At 47.8% G+C, this 23225-nt stretch overlaps 1 long non-coding RNA gene and 1 pseudogene across 1 annotated transcript in view; both read right to left on the bottom strand.

Annotated features, from left to right (window-relative positions):
* Nucleotides 1–3590, bottom strand: part of LOC108588239 (uncharacterized) — a 37773-nt gene extending 34183 nt beyond the window's left edge. Inside the window, exon 1 of the long non-coding RNA XR_008476391.2 lies at nt 3547–3590. This is a non-coding gene — a long non-coding RNA (uncharacterized LOC108588239). The remainder of the gene's footprint in view (nt 1–3546) is intronic.
* Nucleotides 3591–7533: 3943 nt separating this feature from the next.
* On the bottom strand, nt 7534–8411 carry LOC100405779 (small ribosomal subunit protein uS5 pseudogene; annotated as a pseudogene).
* Nucleotides 8412–23225: the final 14814 nt, after the last annotated feature.

Below are 23225 nucleotides of genomic sequence, written 5' to 3'. Positions count from 1 at the left end.
TAATTATTAATGAGATGTAATTTTTTGTGCTAAGTGTTTGAAAACTGGTATTTTATCCTTATAGCAGCTCTCAGTTTCGAGCAGCCACAGTTCAAGTGCCCAGTAGCCATAAAGAACTGGTGGCTGACAGTGCAGTTTCAGACCAACTTTAGCTCCATTTGGTGACCTGCAGCAGCCTCTTCCAATGCATCCCCATTTTCAGATTATTTCCCCACTGGTCCTAAATGCCCCAAGGGTGGGAGAAATGGAAAAAGCCATGATGCACACTGGATGTCCCTGCCTGCCACATGCCAGTTGGCAAGAAGCCAAAACTGCTAGGGATCACTGCAGATCTGGTGACAATAGGTTCAGCGACATCTCAGTATTTGAGCACAGATCACCCCCAGGGGAGGCAGGTATAGATTCCACTCCTCAAAACCCTCCCAGTGGCTTCCTGTCGCACACCCAAGAAAGTTCAAGCTCTGTAGTCCACCACCTGGCACTGATTCACCTAATGTCCAACTTTTCTTTTCTTTTCTTTGGGACTGAGTCACACTCTGTCACTGAGGCTGGAGTGCAGTGGTGCTATCTCGGCTCATTGCAACCTCTACCTTCTGGGTTCAAACGATTCTCATCCCTCAGCCTCCAGAGTAGCTGGCGTTGCAGACGTGCACCATGTGTATTGGTGTATTGGCTACTTTTGTATTTTTAAGAGACAGGGTTTCACCATGTTGGCCAGGCTGGTCTTGAACTTCTGACTGCAAGTAATCCACCCACCTCAGCTTCCCAAAGTGTTGGGATTACAGGTGTCAGCCATTGCACCCAGCCCACCTTTTATTTTTCACAACATCCCTGTAGGGACCTTAGCTAAAGCCAAGCCAAAGCAACAGGGCACCCCACAAACACGCCTTGCCTTTTCCTACCTCCATAAATTGTGTGTGCTATTTATTCTCAGAATGTTCTTACCTACTAAATTCCACCCAATTCTGAAGACCCAGTTCTTGGTCTCTTCCCTGAAGACTTCTGTAACGACTCCTGACTGAAGGGTCTTTATACCTTCCTCTGCCATCTGTAGCACATTTATCAGCAATAACCAGGGCAGGTGGTGGTGTATTTCAGAACACACCTTATTTGCCTTTCCCTTTAGCTTGTAAACACCCAAAGGGCAGGGGTAAGAGTCTTAGGTGATAATAGTAATGATAATAAATAATGAGTAATCTCTGCTGAGCACTGTTTCAGGCCTATGCTAGGCACTTTAAAGTTGATAAATGCCTCAGAAATTATTCCCATTTTATAGGTGAGAAAACAGAAGTAGAGAGAAGTAACTTATCTTCAAAGATGGGCAGTTTGAGTGCAGAACCTAACCACCCCCACCTAACCATGGGCTCTACCACCTTGCTTGCTGTGGTTGTTCATTCTGGGTTTTGTTTTTTTTGAAACAGAGTTTTGCTTTTGTTGCCTGGTGCCTGGGCTGGAGTGCAATGGCTCGATCTCAACTCATTGCAACTTCCAATCCCAGGTTCAAGTGATTCTTTGGTCTCAGCCTCCTGAGTAGCTGAGATTACAGGCACCTGCCACCATGCCTGGCTAATTTTTTGTATTTTTAGTAGATACATGGTTTCACCATGTTAGCCAGGCTGGTCTGGGACTGCTGACCACTCAGCTGATTACCCCTATCTTGTCTCCTGCTAAATCACAGAGATTTGGGGAGTACCGTCAGGCTCCCAATAAACTTGTTTGTGGAGCCCTAGGGAGTTTCTTCAGACCCCCATCAAGTTTGCTTAATCCTAAATGGATCCTGTTAGGAATTCCTCTGTTATTTTGCCGTGCTTTAAGGCCCGGGAATGGCGTAGACACAGCTCTTGGTAAGCTTGTGTTACATTCCGGTCTTTGTATAAGGGCACTGGCTCTTTCAGCTTTTTAACTTAAGTACTCAGTTAAGTCTGAAATAGTTGAAAGAGTACTGGAACAGTTTTCTGTTTTTGAGACGGAGTTTCGCTCTTGTTACCCAGGCTGGAGGGCAATGGCGCGTCCTCGGCTCACCGCTACCTCTGCCCCCTGGGTTCAAGCAATTCTCCTGCCTCAGCCTCCCGAGTAGCTGGGACTACAGGCACACGCCACCATGCCCAGCTAATTTTTGTATTTTTAGTAGAGATGGGGTTTCACCTTTTTGACCAGGATGGTCTCGATCTCTTGACCTAGTGATCCACCCGCCTCAGCCTCCCAAAGTGCTGGGATTATAGGCGTGAACCACCCTGCCTGGCCAGAACAGTTGTTAGGGAGGACTTCGTTAGTGAGACTTGGCCTGCCACACCATTATCTTGCCACTGCACTCTAGCCTGGGTGACAGAATGAGTCCCAGTCTCAAAAGAAAAAAAAAAAGAATGCCCTGTATTCACACAGCCACCGCAGGACTGGACCTTCATGAACAGTGCAGCATGGCTCATTCCTCTGCATCCCAACCCCTGCTCAGCATCTGCAGCGTGGGGCACAGAGCAAGCACACCCGCCAATGCTGCTCTAGTCAGTAGACGGCAGCTTTCTTCTCAGCCCTCGGCGTTCAGCTTGTGCACAGAAGACGTGAATCTAGATAATAGGAGCAAAGATCTTCTCCACAGGACACAAGTAAACCACTCCTACCCCACCCACCTCTGTCCACCTTATCTGCTTACCTGGAGCTCTGATCTCTAACAGGCAATTTAATCCTCCCTTGTGAAACCCAAAAGTCACATACCCATTCCCCAGGGAGCTGGGTGATAAGAAAGCACAGTTTAGGATTACTCTCTGGTAAGAGTCTTGCTTAAACAAGATCACATACAAAAGGCTGTCTGATCCCCACACTCTTCTCCCCTGGCTCCCCTCTCTCCTTTCTTCCTCTCCTGCTTGTAAGATTTCAAGATTGTGCAACCCGCCCCAGAGACTTGGGCTCTGAAAGACCTAATGCAAATTGCTTTTAGACACACACATTTCTTTCCCAGCCCTCTGTGGTCTTCCACTCCCCACCCAGCACGCCTCGCCCTTACCCTCTACCTGAGAGTTGACCCTTGGGGCTCCCCCAGGGGCTGATTGCCCGGTTCTGCTCCTGGCCATTTCCCATTGGCACTTGCTCATTTACATTTTAAAATTAGAGCAAAGTTCGACACTGTGGTTGGCTTTACTACTCTATGACTTGCCCTACCCTGGTGAGAAAAATGCAAACAATAGCAACCTGGGAAAACTTTCCTCCTAAAATAGTGCAGCCCCCACAGCATTCTGGCAACAGGTTGCTCTGTGGTGATTCTCTGGCTCTGGGCTGATGGAAACACTCAGGGATGTAAATAGCAGTGAGAAAAGGCCACTTGTGCCACTATGAGGTTTTGTGTGGGTGGGTTCTTCTCCCACCCCAATCCCACCTAAGCTCTCTATTTTTGTTTTGCTTAAACTTCAGCTCCCAGCATAAACATCGAGGGTTGAAGTTGCATTCTGCTCTGGACCTGTGAGTGCAGGGTGAGGGGTTGTGGTGTCCTATTTCTCCTGCCATGTCCCAGCCCCTCGGTTTCAGTCTCCCCACTGTCCTCCCAGATCCTACCTTCTGAAGGTCAGTTCCCTCTGCTGCAAAGCAGGAGTAACAGCACTCATTGGGAGGGTTGAATGAGTTGGCAAAGCCCGTGCCTGGCACAGTGCCAACTGTGGCAGGCTGCAGTGTTTCAGGCCATGATTAGGACTGGGTTGTGGCAGTGATACGGGTGCACACAGTGATGAGGAAGCAGGCAGTGGGGACCCTCTTAGCAGTCCCCGGCCACACAGATGCGTGGCAGGACCAGGAGGTGGGGGGCCTCAGGCTGAAGTGGCCAGCTCCCCCACTCCTCCTTGTTTGTAGGATTCCAGGCCAGCGCCTGGCAGCCCTTCAGCACGGAACTTCTTGTGCATTCCACAGCAACTGAAAGGGCTTTTGTCCCCACACAGGAAGAACAAATAACAAAGGCAATTGTATGTCTTCCCACGGACCCACACAGCAGGCTTGGGAAGAGAAACTTCTTTCCCCAAGAGTCCAGCTTTGCTGGAGCAGTTGCAGTCACAGATCAAACTGTCGCACAGCTCTGGAGGAGAGTGGTGTCTGAGCTGCCACACGTGTGGCAGGATGCTCATCACACGCCCAGCACACACACTCACACTCACATGCACAAACTCCAACACAACACTCCTGCCCAGACTAGCTGGGCAGTGAGCCACATATGCTGCAGCTGCAGGGGCTCAAGAGAGCATCACACCCACCCCTTTCAGTAGGTTATGGCTTTATTATTCCCTGATATGGTTTGGCTGTGTCCCCACCCAAATCTCATCTTGAATGGTAGCTTCTATAATTCCCATGTGTTGTGGGAGGGACCCAGTGAGAGATAATAGAATCACGGGGGCAGTTTCCCCCATATTGTTCTCATGGTAGTGAATAAGTCTCAGGAGATCTGATGGTTTTATAAGGGGAAACCCCTTTTGCTTGGCTCTCATTCCCTCTTGCCTGCTGCCATGTAAGACATGCCTTTGCTCCTCCTTGCCTTCCTCCATGATTGTGAGGCCTCCTCAGTCATGTGCAACTGTGAGTCCATTAAACCTCTCTTTCTTTATAAATTACCCAGTCTTGCCTGGCGAGGTGGCTCATGCCTATAATCCCAGCACTTTGAGAGGTCGAGGTGGGCGGATCATGAGGTCAAGAAATCGAGAACATCCTGGCCAACATGGTGAAATCCTGTCTCTACTAAAAAAAAAAAAATTAGCTGGGCGTGGTGGTGTATGCCTATAGTCCCAGCTATTTGGGAGGCTGAGACAGGAGCATTGCTTGAACCCAAGAGGCAGAGGTTGCAGTGAGCTGAGCTCACGCCACTGCACTCCAGCCTGGCACCTGGCAACAGAGCGAGACTCTGTCTCAAAAAACAAAAATAAAATAATAATAATAATAAATAAAATAAATTACCCAGTCTCGGATATGTCTTTATTAGCAATATGAGAACAGATGAATACATTCCCTTATCCAGGTGGGCCACAAAGGCTCAGAGGGTCCTACAACTCACCATGGGTCTCATCATGTTTGTTCTCTTCAGGCCTTATGGCCCACACCTTAAAAAATGTTAGGCACTATCAGAGAAAGACCTGTTTTCAAGAAGTCTACCCTGAAATCCCTTCAATCATATAGTCATTGAGGGCCTATGAGCGGGGGAGACTCTAGACCACCCATAGGAGATCAATTATACCGATGAGATCATTCTCATTGGGACAGGATAGATCTCTCCTTTTGCCATTTTTTTCCTTCCTTATTTTCCCTATTCTCTTGTAATTGTCATAATAGGACACTGAGGGTTTGGAAGGTTTTAAAATTTGTTAAAGGAAAAAACTTTTCTTGTCACATGAAATTATTATGCATCATTTTATTGAACCCAATGAATGGAATGGAATAATCCAAACTATTTCTGCTGCAGACTTGGCTGCCAGAGCCCTTGGTTGCTGAGTTTAGTGATCAATCACAGTAACCAGCTCATTCCGGGTACATCTGGTGCTCCTAATAGATGTCTGACCTGGCATCTGCTTTTATGCCTTATATCTTGTTGTATCCTGAACTTAAATTTCATAAGTGATCTTTGTGCTGTGCAGGAAACTTTCATTAGCCTAACAGAGTTGGGAAATCTAGATGTTATTCCCAGTTCTGCCTGACTGACCAGTTCCACCTTGAGCAAGACATTCCCTCTATCTGGGCCCCATTTCCTCATTTTGAAACCTATCTGTGTCTCCCAGATGTTCCTGTCACAGAATCAGCTCTAGTGCTTGTTAAATATACAAAGTCCCAGGCCCCTTCCCTCAATGAGGGGTGGGAACAGGGAGCAGGAATCTGTATCTTTAAACCAAGCACGCTGGTGGATTCTAATCATCTGTCAAGTCTGAAAAACACGAACACCAGATGGTTACCAAAGTTCCATTCTATGCTATGATCTATAATTTGTACAAACAATCTCTGGGAAGAAAGAAGATGAAGTTTGGTACAGATTTTGAAATCACATATCTTTTTTTTAGTTTATTATGATCCTCAGTTTCCACTTACAAACACACACGAGGGGAACATTTTGTATTTTCGTTTGCAAGGTAAAAAAATCCAACCCAGGTGCTTGTTCCTCCTGTGGCTTTCCATTGGATTTTTACCAGGGTTGGGCCCCCTACTCCTGCCCATGGAGGCGGTGCTTCCTAGAAAGCTCAACAAATGTTTCCCCAGACACCTGCATGACTCATTCCATCACCGCCCTCTCTTGGGTGTTGACTCAAATGTCGCCTTATCAGTGAAGCCTTCCATGGGCTAATAGCACAGCTCCCTCTCCAACATTTCCTATCCTCCTCCCCCACTTTGTTTTTCTGCTTAGCACTCATCACTATTTAACCCACTGGAAATTTTACTTGTTTATTTTGTTTGCCATCTGTCTCCCCCACCAGAGATAAGCTCCTCAGGGACTTCTCTCTGTTGTGTTCCCTGCTATAGCCTCAGTGCCTGAGCTGAGACATAGAGGGTGCTCAACAAATATCTGTGGACTTAATCAACGGAATGCTTGCTGGAAGAAGGAAGGAATGAATGAACTTCCTGGAATGATGCAGACTGTCTGCACAGTCATAGGGACAGCCCCTGTAACCCCAGGCCATGCTCCAGCCTTCCCACAGCTGTGCTCCTCGCCTCTGGGCTTGTGCACACACTGGTCATGTCTGAACCCCATGACTGAGTTTTCCCTTAGGTGACTGCATATCCTCCATCCTCTGTGGGAGAGCCGGTGGGTACATGCCGCTCCACCCCTGCTCACAGCACACCCCTTGATGCCCAATGCTCTCTATATCCTTTCACCCTAGCTGTTCCCCACCCTTTTTACTCTCCCACCAGGACCAGTGAGACCTTGGTTGCCTTTGCTCCAGTAGGGATTATCCAACTCCCAGCCACCCTCCTGAACCTTTCTCTAAAAACAAAATTTTTTGTCTAGGCGCAGTGACTCATGCCTGTAGTCTTAACCCTTTGGGAGGCTGAGGGGGGTGGATCACTTAAGCCCAGGAGTTCGAGACCAGCTTGTGCAACATGATAAAACCCAGTCTCTACAAAAAAAATACAAACATTAACAAGGTATGGTAGTACACAGCTACTCAGGAGGCTGAGGCTGGGGGATCACTTGAGCCTGGAAGGTGGAGACTGCAGTGGGTCAGGATCATACCCTTGCACTCTAGCCTGGGCAACAGAGTGAGACCTGTCTCAGACAAACAAAAACAATTTCAGCCTGGCAACAAAGCAAGTCCTCATCTCGACAAAAAGAAATTAAAAATTAAGAATTAGCTGAGTGTGGTAGCACATGCCTGTAGTTCTAGCTACACGGTAGTCTGAGGCAGGAAGATTGCTTGACCCCAAGAGATTAAGGCTGCAGTGAGTTATGGATTGCATCATTGCCCTCCAACCCTTGTGACAGAGCAAGACCAAGTCTCAAAAATAAATAAATAAAATGTTATTCTTTCTTTCTTTTTTTTTTGCAATGTTAATTCACTTTATTTTTCTTGTATAAACACCCTATGTTGTAGCCACAGCTGGGGCTTGGGTCCTCCGCACGGAGACTCTGGTGTGGGTCTTGACGAGGTGGTCAGTGAATTCCTGATAGGGAGACTTGGTGAATACAGTCTCCTTCCAGAGCAGGTGTCAGATAGCTGTAGGTCTTAGAGATGGCATCAAAGGTGGTCTTGGAGAAGTTGCCCAAGGTGGCAGTGCAGCCCCTAGCTAAGGTATAGCAGTCACTGATACCAGCCATCATGAACAGCTTCTTGGGCACAGGAGCTGAGACGATACCAACGCCCCTGGGCACAGGGATGAGGCGCACCAGCACAGAGCCACAGCGGCCTGTCACCTTGCAAGGGACAGTGTGGGGCTTGCCAATCTTGTTCCCCCAGTAGCCTCTGCGCACGGGGACAATGGGGAGCTTGGCCAGGATGATGGCCCCACGGATGGCAGTGGCCACCCTTGGAACACTTATCATCCAGAACGACGTGACCATTGTAGTCCCCAATAGCAACAAACGCCTTGAACTTGGTGCGCTGGCCAGCACGGGTCTGCTTCTGCAGCGGCATAATCTTCAAAACCTCATCCTTGAGAGAGGCCTCCAGGAAAAAGTCAATGATCTCAGATTCCTTGATGGGCAGAGAGAAGAGATAGAGCTCCTCCAGAGATTTAATCTTCATGTCTTTGACCAGGCAGCCCAACTTGGTGACAGGCATCCACTCCTTATCCTCAGCTTTGCCTCCGCGAGCTCCGCGGCCTCGGCCGGGACCCCGGTCCCGTCCCCGGATGCCACTGCAGAAACCTCCTGGGAAGAATCCGCGGTTCCCCATCCCAGGGAGGGCCACCGGGGCCTCCGGTTCCCACCCCCACCACGCTGCACCGGCGTCATCCGCCATTTGGTATTATTCTCATTATTAAAAAGGCAGCTGCTAGCACCGGGCCTGGTGGCTCATGCCTGTAATCCCAGTACTTTAAGAGGCCGAGGCAGGCGGATCATCTGAGGTCGGGAGACAAGCCTGACCAACATGAAGAAACCCTGTCTTTACTAAAAATACAAAAAATTAGCTGGGCGTAGTGGTGCATGCCTATAATCCCAGCTACTCAGGAGTCTGATGCAGGAGAATCTCTTGAACCCAGGAGGTGGAGGTTGCAGTGAGCCAAGATCTCGCCATTGCACTCCAGCCCAGGCACCAGGCAACAAGAGCAAAACTCCATTTCAAAAAGAAAAAAAAAAAAAAAGGCAGCTGCTTGCACCTAGAGGGATGAAACAGAGTCCCAGAGCTATGAGGGAGGTGGGATTAAGCAAGGTCCGTTAACTTGAGTCTCTTGCGCTGGGGCCCAGAGAAACTGGTTCCAGTACTTGTGACTCTTTGACCTTAATTGGCCTAGATTTTAATATAAGTGAGCATTTGAACTAGGAAAAAATGGGTACATATGCTTACAGCAGAAAGTTTATAATAAACAGAAACAGCTACAGCCAACACAGAGAATGCTTACTAGTGCCAGCCATTCTAAGGGCCTTTACATGGACCAGCTTGTTTAATCACACCACAACCTGTAGAAGCAAACACTTGCCCTGCTTCCAAAGTTAGCACACGTTTACTATGGCGCAGTCAGGAAAACAAAAGCTAACTATTTTGCAGTCCAAGATAAACCAAGACTAGCAGGTTCAACTCCAACTAGTTGTGGTACCCAGAATAATAAAACCTTGAGTATTGCCAGTGAACTTGGGCTCCTTAACGAATTCAATTTCTGGCCAGGCATGATGGCTCACACCTGTAATCCCAGCACTTTGGGAGGCCAAGGTGAATGGGTTGCCTGAGTTTAGGAGTTCGAGATCAGCCTGGGCAACATGATGAAACCTTGTCTCTACAAAAAAAATTTTTTTTAAAATAGCAGGGACTATAGGCATAGTCCCGGTTACTTGGGGGGACTGAGATGAGAGGATCACTTGAGCCCAGAAGATTGAGGCTGCAGTGAATCGAGATTACACCACTGTACTCCAGCCTGGGTGACAGAGCAAGACCCTGTCTCTGAAGAAACAAACAACAACAAAAATTCCTGTGCCTGACTTTTGTTATGCTGGTGTCTAACGATGTGGTAAATGTGGTAATCATGTGAGAAAGTCACAATGAGAGGACAAATGTAAACTATATTCGTTTCCCAGTTACCATAACAAGTTAGCACAAAAAATTAGCTGGGCATACTGGTGCCATTAAATAACAGACATTTGTGGTGGCTTAAACAACAGAAATTTATTCTCTCATAGTCCCAGAGACAAGAAGTTCCAGAATCAAGATGTTGGCTGGGCCGTGTTCCTCTGATGTGTGGAGGGAAGGCTCCTTCCTTGCCTCTGCTGGCTTCTGGAGGGTTTCTTAGCTGTGTCCACATCATTCCTATCTCAGCTTCTGCCTTCTCATGGCTTTCTCCTCTGATGCCCTTGTCTTCTCCTGTTCTGCCTCTTATCAGAACTCTTGTCATTGGATTTAGATCCCATGTCAATAATCCAGGAGGATCTCATCTCAAGACTTTAAAAATTAATTACATCCGCAAAGACCCTTTTCCCAAATAAGGTCACAGCTCCCAGGCATTAGGTCATGGATGTATCTTTTCTGGGCCACCATTCAACCCATTATGTTAGCTCTAGTGGTCTCGAGGGTGTGTTGTTTTACTTAAATGCTATGGTTGTGTTTCGGTATTTGGAGCATTAGTCCTGCAGTTCAGCTCCTGCACTCTTTGCAAGTCATTTGTTGCTTGCCTTTTCTAAAGCTTTTGCCTCAGAGTTTTTCTTTAACCAAATCTATGATGTGGGTTGGTGCCATTATTATCCCTGTTTTATTTATTTATTTTGAGATAAAGTTTTGCTCTTGTTGCCCAGGCTGGAGTGCAGTGGTGCAATCTCGGCTCACTGCAACCTCTGCCTCCCAGGTTCAAGAGGTTTTCCTGCCTCAGCCTCCCAAGTAGCTGGGATTACAGGCATGCGCCACCATGCCTCGCTATTTTGTATTTTTTAAGTAGAGACGGGGATTCACCATGTTGTTCAGGCTGGTCTTGACCTCAAGTGATCCACCCGGCTCGGCCTCCCAAAGTGCCGGGATTAAAAGGTGTGAGCCACCGTGCCCAGCCTATCATCCCTGTTTTAGAGATGAGGCTACTGAGGCATAGAGGAGTTGATTACGTACATGTGAGTTACATGGATTCATATAGGCAGTCTGCTCCAGAAACACCAGCACCCGTAACGTAACCACTCAAGAGATAATCAGCGTTAGCCCTTCGATGTTTAAACGTCCAGCCTCTCCCTCTTATATATTGTGTGCATATTTATTTTACTTTAACAGAGTAAGAATCAACCTGTTTCCATTTCACTACATACTCTTCAATCTAGTTTTAGTTGCCGTGATCATTCATCACATGGATGGATATTGCTTAATGCTATTAGTCCTACATCTTTCAATCCAGCACTCTCGCATGCAGCCCTTTCTCCGTGCAAAGCACTTCTGTGTTAGGGAAGAGAGGTGAGAAAGCCAGGGTTTCTGTCCTTCAGGGGCTCTCTGGAAAGCATGGTGATTCTCAGCCTTGAATGCATTCTAAAACCATCTAAGGAACTTTAAAAATATACCCAGCCACTCCACACCTCAGATCAAGTGTCTCTGAATTCCTGTAGCAGGGGCCCAGCATCAGTGATTCCAGTGTCCCAATTAAGGGAGAGCTCTCAGAACCCCAGGGCACAAACTCCCACCAGGATATGCTCAACACCTGCTCTCTCTGAAGCTCTTTTCCTGCCTCCTGTGCCTAGAGGCCAGACAGCTATTCCCTGGTTCTACCAGACCACAGAACTCTTTGGAAAATGAATTAACCCTTTGGATTCTGTACATATGCTCTGCTAACTTCAGCAGCGATGGTCTCTGGGCCTTCCAGCCCATGTGGATGGCTCTGTTCTTCCAGCTCTTTTCTCTGTGTTTTTAAGTGGAGGAAAGAGGCAGGATATTAGTAAGTGGTTCAAGAGAAACATCACAGGTATGGGGATCGGAAAACCTGGGCTTTAGGGCTCTCTTGGAGCCCATATGACCCTGGCCTAGCCACTTGGCCTCTCTGGAAGATGGTAAAACAACAAATACCTTGCTCTCTTCAATACCTGTAGACTGGCAGGGCAGTTCTTAGTCTCCAGGGAATTCATCAAACTGGAAGATGACCACAGCACCTCTAGTCCATAAAGGATTTGTGCCTCCAAGGCCGGGCACGGTGGCTCATGGCTATAATCCCAGCACTTTGGGAGGCCATGGCGGGTGGATCACCTGAGGTCAGGAGTTCAAGACCAGTCTGGCCAACATGGTGAAAACCCATCTCTACTAAAAATACAAAAATTAGCTAGGTGTGGTGGGGGGTGCCTGTAATCCTAGCTACTTGGGAGGCTGAGGCAGGAGAACTGTTTGAACCTGGGAGACAGATGTTATAGTGAGCCAAGATTGTGCCACTGCACTCCAGCCTAAGCGAAAGAGCGAGACTCCATCTCAAAAAAAAAAAAAATGATTTGTGCCTCTGTACAAATCCAGGTGAATGCTGGATTCCAGCAGTCCCTCAAGTTTTCATGCAATTCACAACTTAAACAATACCTGGCCTGAAACAAACTTGCCTTGAGTGATGCTTAACTGACAAAGAAAGCACTGGGCCTGTGTCTTCACCGGAAAGATGATGAAGAGACTGCACATGGGAAAGGGTAGAGGAGAGACAAGAGGCTCCAAGAGCCACTGCTGCAACTCACCCGGGGAAGGCTGGGAAACTCCGGTGGCAGCCTGCCCTCGCACCCTCCCAGCAATCCACAGAGCCCAAGAGCTGCTTTCTAAACCTTGCCACACAGGCTGGTTTGCCCACATTCACAGCTTCACACAGAGAGACTGCAAAACTAAAAATGCAAATTGAACAGATTCACAGCAGCTACAGATCTTACCATTCCTGAAATGGGGTAAGGCCCATCTGGACATTTATGAAATTGGGCAACTTTGCTCTGAGACACTTCCATCTCCACTCTGCTTTTTTCTTCCCTCTTTTATACCTATTTAACCTTTTTTTTTTTTTTTGAGACAGAGTTTCACTCTGTCGTCCAGGCTAGAGTGCAGGGGCATGATCTCGGCTCGCTGCAGCCTCCACTTCCTGGGTTCAAGTGATTCTTCTGCCTCAACCTTCCAAGTAGTTGGGACTACCAGCATGTGCCACCACATTTGTTGTATTTTTAGTAGAGATGGGGTTTCACCATGTTGGCCAGGCTGGCCTTCTGACCTCAGTGATCTGCCCACCTGAGCCTCCCAAAGTTCTGGGATTACAGGTATGAGCCACCGCGCCCAGCCCCACTTAACCTTTTAAATGCCCAGTGGCCCTGGCTCCCTCTCCTGTACTCCCTCCCTCCCTCCACCATCTCACCCTCATCCCATTCTCATGCTACCCCTTCCAGTTAGCCTGAAGAATTGTTGAAAAAACTACGGACTTCACAATCAGACAGATCCGAATTTAATTCCTTACTAACTCTGTGAACTTGGGCCAGTTATAAAATCCCTTTGGGCCTCAGTTTCCTCATCTATAAAATGAGGACAAAGATATTTAGCTGATATAATCATACTTAGCTGATAGGGTTGCTGTACTAATTATTTAAAGGTGCTTAATAAATGCAAGTTCTACATTTTTCCTTGGAAAGAGTCTGCTCTTATTTAAGTCTCGGTATACACTTTATTATTTTTATTTATTTATTTATTTTGAGATGGAATCTTGGCTCCGTTGCCCAGGCTGAAGTGTAATGGTGCGATCTCGGATCACTGCAACTTCCACCTCCTGGGCTCAGCTTTCTCCTGAGCCTCCCAAGTAGCTGGGATTACAGGCATGCACCACCACACTTGGATAATTTTTGTATTTTTAGTAGAGACGGGGTTTGGCCATGTTGGCCAGGCTGGTCTCCAACTCCTGACCTCAAGTAATCCACCTGCCTTGGCCTCCCAAAGTGCTGGGATTACAGGTGTGAGTGACCATGCCAGGCCTCCAGTATAAAATTTAGTTATATCTTCCTTTTTCCCTGTCTGGGTATTAATACTTTTTATTATTTTTATTTTTTGAGACAGTGTTTTGCTCTTGTTGCCGAGGCTGGAGTGCAATGACATGATCTCAGCCCACCGCAACTTCTGCCTCCCTGGTTCAAGCGAGTTTCCTGCCTCCGCCTCCTGAGTAGCTGGGATTACAGGCATGCACCACCTCACCTGACTGATTTCGTTTTTTTTTGTTTTTTTTGTTTTTTTAGTAGAGATGGAGTTTCTCTATTTTGGTTAGGCTGGTCTCTAACTCCTGACCTTAGGTGATCCGCCCTCCTTGGCCTCCCAAGGTGCTGGGATTACAGGTGTGAGCCACCATGCCCAGCCTACTTTTTATTATTAAAAATTATCTTTTTAGCTGGGCTCAGTGGCCAACACTGTAATCCCAGCACTTTAGGAGGCCAAGGCAGACGGATCAAGGAGTTTGAGACCAGCCTGGGCCAACATGCCCATCTCTAGTAAAAACGCAAAAATTAACCAGTCATGGTGACACACACTTGTAATCCCAGCTACTTGTGAGGCTGAGGATGGAGAATCACTTGAACCCAAGAGGTAGAGTTTACAGTGAGCTGAGATCAGGCCACTGCACTCCAGCCTGGGCAACACAGTGATATTCCATCTCAAAAAAAAAAAATTACCTTTTATTTGTTTTTACTACAAAAGCAAGGCATGTTAATTTGCTAAAAACCCAAAGAAGGAAAAAGAAAACAGAAAACACCATAACGTTACCATCAGCACATTCACAATAAACAACCACTCATTGAGTAGTATAAGCCAGAAAATGTGATCAGCCCATTATGTGATTTTTAAATTTAATTCTCACAACCTTATAAAATAGATACTATTTAAATTGCCATTCAACATGTAATTAAACAAGGCCAGCCGCGGTGGCTCACACCTGTAATCCGAGAACTTTGGGAGGCCAAGGCGGGCGGATCATTTGAGGCCAGGAGTTCAAGACCAGCCTGGCGAACATGGTGAAACCCCATCTCTACTGAAAATATGAAAATTAGCCGGGTGTGGTGGTGGGTGCCTGCAGTCCCAACTACTCAGGAGGTGGAGGCAAGAGAATCACTTGAACCCTGGAAGTACATGTTGCAGTGAGCCAAGATGGTGCCACTGCACTCCAGCCTGGGTGGCAGAGTGCGACTGTCTCAAAAATAAAAATAAGGCCAGGCACAGTGGCTCACGCCTGTAATCCCAACACTTTGGGTGGCTGAGGTGGGTGGATCACCTGAGGTCAGGAGTTCAAGACCAGCCTGACCAACATGGAGAAACCTCATCTCTACTAAAAATACAAAATTAGCTGGACGTGGTGGTGCATGCCTGTAATTCCAGCTACTTGGGAGGCTGAGGCAGGAGAATCACTTAAACCTGGGAGGCAGAGATTGTGGTGAGCCAAGATCGTACCATTGCACTCCAGCCTGGGCAACAAGAGCAAAACTCCATCTCAAAAATAAAATAAAATAAAAATAAATAAAACATTAAAAATCTTTTTAAAAACATATGATTAAACAAAATTTCAGAGAGGTTAGATATCCTGCTAGTGATTCCTAGAGGTTAGGTATCACACAGCCAGTGAGGAGCCCAGCTGGGACCTGCATCCAGGTCTGTTAACTTGAACTGTAAAGATTTATTCCCTATTTAGTAGTTTTATTTTGTATTTTTTTTGAGACAGAGTCTCACTCTGACACCCAAGTTAGAGTGCAATGGCACAACCTCAGCTCACTGCAATCTCTGCCTTCCGGGTTCAAGTGATTCTCCTGCCTCAGCCTCCTGAGTAGCTGGGATTACAGGTGCCTGCTACCACACCCGGCTAATTTTTGTATTTTTAGTAGAGATGGGGTTTCACCATGTTGGCCAGGCTAGTCTCGAACTCCTGGTCTTAAGTGATCCGCCTGCCTCGGCCTCCCAAAGTGCTGGGATTACAGGCATGAGCCACTGAGCCCAGCTGTTTAGAGGTTTTCAGGGAGCTGAGTGGGTAGGGAGCTGAGAGCTGTTTCTGGGGCCCAGAAGTATCCATCTTTCAGCAGCCTTTGCTCAGGAGTTCCCTGCCTGGCTGGCTATCCCTGGGCATCCCCAGCTGTACCCATCTGCCCACCAGCCTTCTGCAGTTGCATTATCCTTACTGGCTGCAACAGCAATATATTTGCCTGTAGCCCTATGGGGGCTACTACAGAACACGAACAGAGCCCTGGGTGGCAAGGCTGCTAACACAAGAGTGCTACAATTTTTTTTTTTTGAGACAGAGTCTCACTGTGTTGCCCAGGCTGAAGTGCAGCGGTACAATCTCAGCACACTACAACCTCCGCCTTCTGGGTTCTGGTGATTCTCGTGCCTCAGCCTCCCAAGTAGCTGGGATTACAGGCATGCACTACCATGCCCAGCTAATTTTTGTATTTTTAGTAGAGATGGGGTTTCCCTATGCTGGTCAGGCTGGTCAGGCTGGTCTCAAACTCCTGACCTCAAGTGATCCACCCACCTCAGTGCTGAGATTACAGGCATTAGCCACCACACCCAGCCCCATCACTACAGTGTAAAGTAACCTTGGGCAAGTCCCTGGAGAGTCCCCATCTCTCATGGAAATAATAACAATTAGTTTTTCCTGTGGTTCTGAAGGAAATAAAGTATTATATACAAGACCATCCAGATAGTTTACATACCATATAACATGGAATATAATGTTACTGAGATAACTAAAGGCAATAATAATCTGTATATAACATGCTTGCAATGTTCAAAGAGTAGCTAATGATTTCACATTTGAGAACACACAGGGCAGACCCATCAATACCCAAGGAATACCTTAGTCACGGAATAGGAATAGGCAAATGCATATTGATCAGAAAATGTACCTGACATGCAAACCCAGAACAGGTTAAGTTTGATGTGGCAATGGATGGAGGAAAGCTGGAACCCTGAGGGTAAGACTGAGATTGGGCTGGAGTCAGGAGAGTCCGGGCTGAGGATAGAATTCCCACTTATTATGGGACCCAGTGGGACCCTTCCTAGAAGAGGCTGAGTTTCACAATCCTGGTGTATCTGATTTGGAGAGTTCTTAGAACCTGTGGAGAAACCCCACAGGCTTTGTCTAAGGACTATTTACAGCTCTTTGAAACTCCGAATAAGAAGACTAAAGTGAGAAGTCAGAGCAGAGAGCAGGCCAAGTCTACTTTGAATGCTCAAAACCAAGGGATGGGTCCTACTGCTTTCCACATCTGAGCATGGCCAGCCCAGCCAGCCCAGAGCCCTCAAAGTCAAGCCCTTCATTGGTCAGCCTCATGGCATCCTTAAACAGCCAGCTTCTGCAAAAGGAAGAAGAACGTCCTGTATTTCTTCTGGGCTCCTACAGGCTCTTTAAAACAATGCTGTTTCTGTTTCAGATGATGGTATCCTGAAATGACCTGTGCACTCCTGCAGCTTCTCATGTGCCCAGTCAATAACAAATTGACCAACTGACATTCTTAGAGACGCCACTGAAAACCCAGTGCTGGGTTGGACCTATGGGGAGACCCAGAGGTTCATAACCCTGTCTTTGCCCTCAAGGAGTTTAGTGTCCCGGGAATTAGGTGGTATTTGAGTCACTTTGGACTTCACCATGGGCACAGGAAAAAAGTCCAGGAAATGTCTTCCTCAGTGTCAGCCTGAGCAAAATAATGCCCCTGCTGACATTTCCCTGTGTCTGGAAATGTTTACATAGGGATTGCACTGTGCAGAGTGCTATACCACATGGATTTGCCTTTGTAGGTTGTACTATACTTGCACGTTTCCGAGGGCTGAGGAAGGGAAAGTGAAGAACATGGTGATGAGCCCCACTGTGGCCAGCGCTGTGCCAAAAGATCTTTAAAGGTGGTGGTTTTAGCCTTACAGCCACCTGGGTGGGCAGTATTGTCATTCTCACTCTGCAGTGGATAAATTGCAGCTCTAGATACTGAATGTTCTGGCTCAGGGGGCTGGGGCTGAGAGTGCACCCTCATGAGCTGATGGGGAAGAAGCCTGGCGGCAAGGTAGCTGGCAGCTTAGGAAGCACCTTGGCTGCTTGCTAAGCGGTGAGACTTTCTTCCAGAAGCTACAGGGGGCCCAGTACAGCAGTGAGAGAGCCATTTGATCAGATCTGCTGGAAAGCTGTCTGGCAGCTGTGTGGGGGCTGCCTGGGTGGGGGAGTGGGAGGAAAGATTGCAGAATGAGATCAGAAAGAGGACTGTGGATGGACAAATCTGCTGTCCCTCCTCCACCTACCCCAAGCATACTGAATAATGGTCTCTGGAGTCAAAACAAGCATTTTATTTTATTTTTGAGACAGGGTCTCCATCTGTCATCCATGCTGGAGTGCAGTGGTGTGATCTCGGCTCACTATAACTTCCACCTCCTGGGTTCAAGCGATTCTCCTGCCTCAGCCTCCCAAGCAGATGGGACTACAGGCGCATAGCACCATACCTGGCTGATTTTTTGTATTTTTAGTAGAGATGGGGGTTTCACTATGTTGGCGGGGCTGGTTTTGAACTCCTAACCTCAAGTGATCTGCCTGCGTCAGCCTCTCAAAGTACTGGGATTATAGGCGTGAGCCACCATGCCTGGCCAAAGCAAGCATGTTAATAACCCATTTAAAAATTTTAGAACCAAATCAGTGGCCCCTGTATTAATTTTGACAATCAAAAGTTGGCTAAATTGAGCCAGCTGAGTGAGAGAAGGTTGTGCTGTGAGCACTATCCTGGCAGGTGGCTGCTGGGAGGACATGCTAGAAAAGTTTGGCCATCGTGACAGATGGAGAGCAGGGGAAGGCACTGATGGGGTTTAGGATTTAGGCAGACCTGAAATTGATTTCTGGCTTAGCCACTTACTAGTCATGAGACATTGCAAATATCATTTAATCTCTCTGATCTTCTTTACTTCATCTATAAAATAAGGGTCAGCTAGGTGCAATGACTCACACCTGTAATCTCAGCACTTTGGGAGGCTGAAGGGGGAGAATCACTTGAGCCCTGGAGTTTGAGACCAGCCTGGGCAACACAGTGAGACCCTGTCTCTACAAAATATACAAAAATTAGCCAGGTGTAGAGGTGTGCACCTGTAGTCCCAGTTATTTGGGAGGCTAAGGCAAGAGGATTACTTGAGCTCTGGAGGTCAAGGCTGCAGTGAGCCGTAGTCACTGTACTCCAGCCTGGGCAACAATGAGACCCCGTCTTTAAAACTACGATACCATACCATATGGGTCATTAACCTTCTCTTGCATGATTGCATGAGTACTATATTCAAAGTGGTTAACACACCACTGGTACTTGGGCTAGCACCACTAGGGGCTAGCTAATATCCTCATTCGGAGCTGGGAGCCACAGTGATGGGTCACACCTGCCCAGCCCCTTCCTGTGGAGCAACACTGCCCTTCAGTGGCTAAATGGGAATGACAGGTATGCCAGCTGCTCCTGCCCTACCCTGTATTCCACATCTCAGAAGAGTTGTAAGGGTCAGACTGCCACATACACTTTTCACAAAATTTGGAGCTACCTTGGCCAGCAGGTGACAGGTTTCACTGTCCCCAGGACAGGGGGACCTCAAGCCCAGTGGATTCTGAATCTTGGGCTGGGAAGAAAACACAACCTCAAGTAGCCTTGGAACAGCTCACTAGAGATGGCCATGACCTCCAACCCACTCCACCCTGGCCACAGGAATAGTGTGAATGAAAAGCAAATGCCAGTGGCACATCTGGCAGCTGTTGGCAAAACAGGAAGGAAGCCATTCCACAGACACTTAGTGGGCACCGTCCAGACCTCTGGTCCATGCTAGGCTGCAGATACGTGGCCAAGAAAAAGAAAGCTGACTATTGGCTGGGCACGGCAGCTCAAGCCTGTAATCCCAGCACTTTGGGAGGCCGAGGCGGGTGGATCACGAGGTCAAGAGATCGAGACCATCCTGGTCAACATGGTGAAACCTCATCTCTAGTAAAAATACAAAAAAAATTAGCTGGGCATGGTGGCGCGTGCCTGTAATCCCAGCTACTCAGGAGGCTGAGGCAGGAGAACCCAGGAGGCGGAGGTTGCGGTGAGCTGAGATCACGCCATTGCACTCCAGCCTGGGTAACAAGAGCAAAACTCCGTCTCAAAAAAAAAAAAGCTGATTATTTAGTTGGGAGAATTTTGCCATTAGCGAAACCATCACCCAGATACATAATTGCAGATTCTAACAAGGATCCGAGGGGAAGGCTCAGGGTGCTGACTCCACCCAGGACAAAAAAAGCGGTGCTCCTTGGTGCTACCATGGGCTTCATGAGCACCTCCTGGCCAAGCTGCTGCCCCTGGGCCCTGCACACATTGTGAACATTGAAATGCTCACTGCTTCTGGAAGTGGGCTGATATGGCTCTGAGCTGTCTACTCCTCCAGCTGGTAGACAGGAGTCAGGGAAGTCACCAAAAGATGAACAGGCGTTATTCAGTACTGGTGGAAACCCAGGAGCGGGAAAGCCATGCTCAAAGGCTCCAAGGTGGGCCCAGCACAATGGCTCACACCTGTAATCCTAGCACTTGGGAGGCCAAGGCAGGAGGATGGCTTGAGCCCAGGAGTTCAAGACCAGCCTGGGCAACATGGCAAAACCCTGTCCCTACAAAAAGTTAAAAAAAAAAAAAAGAATTAGTTGGGTATAGTGTTGTATACCTGTAGTTCCAGTTACTCAGGAGGCTGAGGTGGGAGGACTGCCTGAGCCTAGGAGGTAGAGGCTGCAGTGAGCTGTGATTGTATTACTGCGCTCCAGCCTGGGCAACAGAGCAAGACCTGCCAAAAAAAAAAGGCCCCAAGGTGAGGTCCCATGGGGATATCTTTAAGGAAATGTGTTTGGAGCCCAGAAACCCAGAACAAGAGTAGTGGAAGTGGCACTAGAGCAGTAGGCAGGGGCCAGGCGTTAGGCACTGGGGCCAGTATCGTGGGCATGGTCTTGATCCTAAGACAGTGGGACACCATAGGGAGTGCTCCTGCCTCCCTGCCAGCTGTCCTCCTCCAGGGACAAGTCCCCTCTTGCTGCCTCCCTCCTCCCCTCACTGCCATCAGGTCTTTTCTGGATTTCATCCTTTTCTCCGAACTCCCAGTAACATCCTCTCAAATTGTATCTGGGATTTTTTTTTTCTTCCTCCTTTCTTACCGCAGTAAAATTCTGTTAAATAAAAACTGGTACCTAAAACCATACCCCAGGCCGGGCATAGTGGCTCATGCCTGTAATCCCAGAACTTTGGGAAGATGAGGTGGGCAGATCACCTGAGGTCAGGAGTTCAAAACCAGCCTGGCCAACGTGGTGAAACCTCCTCTCTAATAAAAATACAAAAATTAGCCGGGCATGGTGGCACATAGTAATCCCAGCTATTTGGGAGGCTGAGGCAGGAGAATCGCTTGAACCCGGGAGGTGGAAATTGCAGTGAGCTGAGATTGCGCCTCTGCACCCAGCCTGGGTGCAGCGCAAGACTTCATCTCGAAAAACAAACCAAAAAACATACTCCAACCAGGCCCAGTGGCTCTCGCCTTTGATCCCAGCACTTTGGGAAGACAATGTGAGAGGACAGCTTGAGCCCAGGAGTTTGAGACCAGCCTGGGCCACATGGCAAGACCCTGTCTCTAAAAAAATTTTTACTTAATTAAAAAATAAATAAAAACCACACTCACACTTCTAAGCTGCAAGGATTTCTTGCCAGCACTGTGTGCTCATCCCTGTGTGGGCTGAGCCTGGGGATGAAAGAGGAAATGTGCTTCTACCTTGCCCCTGAGGGGCTTCCCATCTCGCCCTGAATCCAGAGGCTGCCTTTCAGCCAGCTGTACCACTCCATTCTGGGCGCTTCAGTGGAAATGGCACTTGGAAATGCTTCTCTCTCTGAACAGTTAGCTCCTCACTCAGCCACCAAGCCGGTGGTCAGGGAGTGCATCTTGTGAATGGTTTGAGGTATAGAAGAGCACTGAACCTGGAGTCTGAAAACGTGGGTTTACGGGCACGGTGTCTCACACCTGTAATCCCAGCACTCTGGGAGGCTGAGGCGGGTGGATCACGAGGTTAGGAGATCGAGACCATCCTGGCTAACACGGTGAAACCCACCTCTATTAAAAATACAAAAAATTAGCCGGCTATGGTGGCGCACATCTATAGCCGAGATCACCCCACTGCACTCCAGTCTGGGCGACAGAGTGAGACTCTGTCTCAAAAAAAAAAAAAGAAAGAAAGAAAAAGAAAATGTGGGTTTGTAACCTGGCCCTGCCATTTTTAAGGCGGTGTGTCCTTGAACAAGACTCCTCTGAGCCTCAGTTTCTTTACTAACAGAGTGAGGTAAACAAGACCTTCCCTGACTACCTTGCGGAGTGCTTATGGGGATCATACGGGGCACCATGGTGGTTCCTGGAAGGCAGTCCTTAAACAGGTGCCACCCATGAGGACGTTTTCACCAGCCCATGGTGAGATGAGGAAAATAAGGATGACGAAAGGAGGTATTCACAAAGGTAGAGGCCTGGCCTGTACTCTGAGATTGTGTCTTTCTTGGGGTTTATTTATGTTGAAATTACACTTACTTTATAAAATGATAGTGGTGTTAGCAGATTTTTTAAAACTGCTTTTACCTGACAAAATAAAAGGATAGGCTCACGTGGTGACTCATGCCTGTAATCCCAGCACTTTGGGAGGCCAAGGCGGGAAGATCATGAGGTCAGGAGATCAAGACCACCCTGGCCAACATGGTGAAACCCCATCTCTACTAAAATATAAAAAATTAGCTGGGCGTGGTGGCACGCACCTGTAGTCCCAGCTACTCTGGAGGCTGAGGCAGGGGAATCGCTTGAACCCGGGTGGTGGAGGTTGCAGTGAGCTGAGATTGTGCCACTGCACTCCAGCCTGGTGATAGAGTCCATCTCAAAACAAAAACAAAAACAAAATAAAAAGATAACTACCCAGCTTGGAGAGAACTTACCAGTCTGTAAAGCCCCAAATCCTTTTGAATCAGTGAACCAGAAAGCACTACGACCAGGGGCCACCTCTTGCTGTCCTCCTTTGCTGCCCCTCTGCTAGCTAAAGCCTGTGCACTAGGGGTAGGTTCCAAGGGTCAAGGCCCAGATGTGCTTTTCATCTTGACTTTAAAAGCACAGTTTCCGGAACCAAACCTGTTAGGTTTAAACAGCGGTTATACTCCTTTCTAGTTGCATATGACCTTGGCTAAGTTGCTTCTGCTCTCCATAATTTGATGCACTTATTTATAATATGTATGTATTCATGTGAAGATTAAATGTAAGGCAAGGGCCGGGTGTGGTGACTCATGCCTGTAATCCCAGCTCTTTGGGAAGCTAAGGCAGGAGGATCGCTTGAATTCAGGAGTTTGAGACCAGCCTGGGCAATATGGTGAAACCCCATCTCTACAAAAAAATACAAAAATTAGCCAGGCGTGGTGTCATGCACCTGTAGTCCCAGCTACTCAAGAGGCTGAGATGGGAGGATGGCTTGAGCCTGGGAGGTAGAGGCTGCAGTGAGCAGAGATCACACCACTGCACTCCAGCCTGGGCGACAGAGCAAGACCTTGTCTCAATAAATAGACAAACAAACACATAAATAAATGTACGTATGTAACCGCCCAGTGGGTTCACCTTGCCTGCTGCCTAGACAGAGGCAATTTATCAAGACGG

The sequence above is a fragment of the Callithrix jacchus genome, chromosome 14, assembly GCF_049354715.1.
Source record: "Callithrix jacchus isolate 240 chromosome 14, calJac240_pri, whole genome shotgun sequence".
NCBI classification, from domain to species: Eukaryota; Metazoa; Chordata; class Mammalia; order Primates; family Cebidae; genus Callithrix; species Callithrix jacchus.
The sequence above is the reverse complement of the archived record's forward strand: the minus strand, read 5'-3'. Positions and strand labels throughout refer to the sequence as shown.